Source organism: Diachasma alloeum, unplaced genomic scaffold, assembly GCF_001412515.2.
Source record: "Diachasma alloeum isolate Michigan unplaced genomic scaffold, Dall2.0 Dall_scaffold_00202, whole genome shotgun sequence".
NCBI lineage: Eukaryota > Metazoa > Arthropoda > Insecta > Hymenoptera > Braconidae > Diachasma > Diachasma alloeum.
In genome coordinates this window covers 13121-16466 of record NW_021680367.1, presented here as the reverse complement: position 1 = coordinate 16466, position 3346 = coordinate 13121, and positions in this window count along the sequence as shown.

Here is a 3346-nt window from a genome sequence, read left to right as displayed (position 1 = left end):
TCCATTTTCTTTCTCACTCGCACTCGTTAATTTTGGTGGAGGACGGGCACGTCACAGCGCGACAGAGACGACAATGAGTGGGAGCGAGCGCGATACATATTCCTTTCTCACTCAGGGGGGGGGGGAATAAATATATATAATCGAACATTACTATAGTAAAAAAAAAACAAAATCTGCCCAATTATTCAATAGAATCACTGGAAAACTATAGAGTTTTCCAGCGACAGCGCTGGGATTTTCTATGAATTTTTTGACCTACGTGTCAATGATAAATATGTCGAGAAAAAGGAAAAGACTTTTAGATCATTAGATTGTGCATTCATTATACTATTGATTATAATATGTTCGATTTTACATTCCTGACAATTATTACAAAATGCGAGGAGCTACCGTATTGAGAACCCCTTTCCGGTTATCGACAAATTTATGCTCGGGCCCTATCATACCAACAGTTCCGTACGCTCCATCGTAGTCCATGCGCCACCGCTACGATTTTTGTTGTTGAACACTTTACATTGGCCCTGTTCATCTCGCCTATAATCTCTGATAAAAATCAACGGCGCAACAACGACGCTATACCATCATTGTACCGTCGTTCTTTGATCTCCAGGGTATGAGAAATCGTACTCCAATAGCCCGCGACTTTTAAAACTCATATTATGGCGTTTTTCTTACACTGGCTCACCTTTAGTTTTGCGCTCCGGGGTTCTTTGATTTTGTTTAGTCGGTAAAATAAGTGACGACTTTATTGTTTGTTGTTACTTGTTTTACCGACTCCGCAAAATCAAAAAATACGGGGCGCAAAACCAAAGGTCAGCCAGCGCAAGAAAAACGTCATTAGTCTCCCCTTAATAACAAACAGGAACTTGTCTTACTGTGTTTGTTTGGAAATAATTCATAGTAATATTTGACATGAATTCTCTCGCAGGAGCTGTACAAGTATGATCCTGAAGTGCATGCAAATTCTCATAAATTATATTAAAGATCTCAATATTTCTGGAATTATTGTGAAGAACGGAATTTTCGAGACGAATTCGATGTAGAAAAATAATACATGAGGTGTCTTGTCGTCAACGTGCTCGTCTTAGAGTTATTCTCAATGGTCGAATGAACATCAACAAAATCCCTGAACCGAATTCAAATTACTCAGACGGTTCAAACAATGACAACACTCAGTCAATAATATATTCAGCATCTGCTATTTCAGCGGCTGATGTTCCGCGTGAAAATTGCTGGAGTGATATTGTAGAACCGGATGCGAGTCCCAACGGTGATGATATCTGTGAGCTTTCCGAAGATTTTAGTGATACGGACGAGGGACATTCAGACAATGACCAAGAAAGTGTGAACGCTTCATTTCAACAATGTGTTGATACTGTAGAGAATATGCACTGTAAACTTGCAGATGCTTTCGTCACCACCAATGTATCTCACGTCCAGGCGAATGCAATTCTAACTGCAGTCAGGTCTCATTTCCATTCTCCAGGAAAATTCAGGGTCACGATTACCCGACAAACTCTTGTTAGATTTCAGCCCTGACAGTGCGAGTTTAGACAGAGCTGGTAATGTTCGGATTTGGCTAATTCAAATTAGAATCGCGAATATCCCTCGAAGTAAACCGGAGATAGTGGGCATTTGACGCGGGTCTTTAAAACCTACTGACGGTGCAGCTTTCCTTAAACAATTCATTGATGAGGTTCTTTCAATTATCGATAATGGTGAGATAGAGTTCGCTGGAACGTTTAGGAGCATTGAACTGCGATGTTTTATTGGTGATTCACCCGTCCGTGCATTGATATTGAATCATTATGGCCACGGCTCTCTAGTACTTTGTTCGAGGTGTTGGGTTGTTGGGAAAAGTTTACGTCCTGGGATAGTTGTTTTACGAGGAGTGCACCACAGGCCTAGAACTGTTGAGGAATATGCTCAGTGTCTTGATGGAGAACATCATAAGGAGAGTCAGTGTGCTCTCGCCCGCCTTCCTATGCAGATAGCATTTCAAGTACCGTTCGAGTACATGCATACCGTCCTCCTGGGCGTGATGCAAAAAATCGAACATGGGCTTATGGGTAAATATTCCCCTCTCGTCAAACTGACACCTCGTAATGTAAAATTGCTCTGCGCTCGTCTAGAGCTTGTGAAATCATTTTGTCCTAGAGAATTTTCACGACGACCATCTTCGATGAGAAAACCGAGAAACTACAAGGCTACCGAGCATAGTCAAGTTCTTTGTTACAGTGGTCCTGCAGTTTTCTCGGGGTTAGTTCATCCAACAGTTTACTCTCATTTCATGCTCTTAAATACCGCCATTCGTTATCTCAGCGATTCGGTGACATCAGATTTGGGTTTGTCAATTTCAGAGTCAACGATAGAAATCTTCGTTAATCAAGCAGAAAATATCTACGACGCAGAATTTCTTACATATATTGTGCATCCTCTTCAACATCTTGTCGAAGATGTCAAACACTTTGGCCCCTTAGATAACTTTTCAGCTTTTCCGTACGAGAATAATATGAACTACTTCCCGAAATCTTGCAGGAAGCCACATCAGGAATTACAACAAATTGTTAATGGGCGAATTGAATAAAATCATCGTAATGGAGCTAAACGACAGGCGAAGGTTTCCATTGCAACTTCAGGTAGACATCGAATAGGACCCTTGATCCCAGAATGTCCTTCTTATACGATCCAATTTTCTGTCTACAAAACTCCTGATTTCACCCTCTCTACGAAGGACAGAGATAATACTATTATTCTACGAAACTCATCAATTTGCGTCATCCCCAACATTCTCAGCATCGGAAACAATCATTACATGTTCGTTGTCAATGCCTTTTCTAGAGTGGAGCCCCTCACTGAAACTGGTAGTATTCATTCGTCCTCTGTTGGAATTTATCGTTGTTCATCATTATCGGATAATTTATTATTGATCGAGCTGGACGATATCTACAGGAAATGTTTCCGCATGCCATATTGGCTGGCTGACCATGTCCCTAATTTGGACTCCCCAGTTCCCGATGTTTTTGTTGTCGTTTCATTTTTATCTGGGAATTCCTAATTGAACAACATATGTACATGATTCTCTTTCAAGATACATAGCCGAGGAGGGATGAAGGGGAGAGGAGGCGGAACGAAGCCATCTTTAAATGAAGTCGCCAAGGGACTGGAAAGGGATATAGCTGATAAAAGAAATCGGCTACAGCTAGCTACGACTCCAGATGCTCAACTCCATTCAGCATTCATCCGAAAACCACAGAATTTGCAGTTGAAGCAAGAAAAGTAGCAGCAGCAGGAAGTGCTCCACCCCAACTAGTTCAGGTGTTCCCCCCCCAAGCAGGATCAGTTC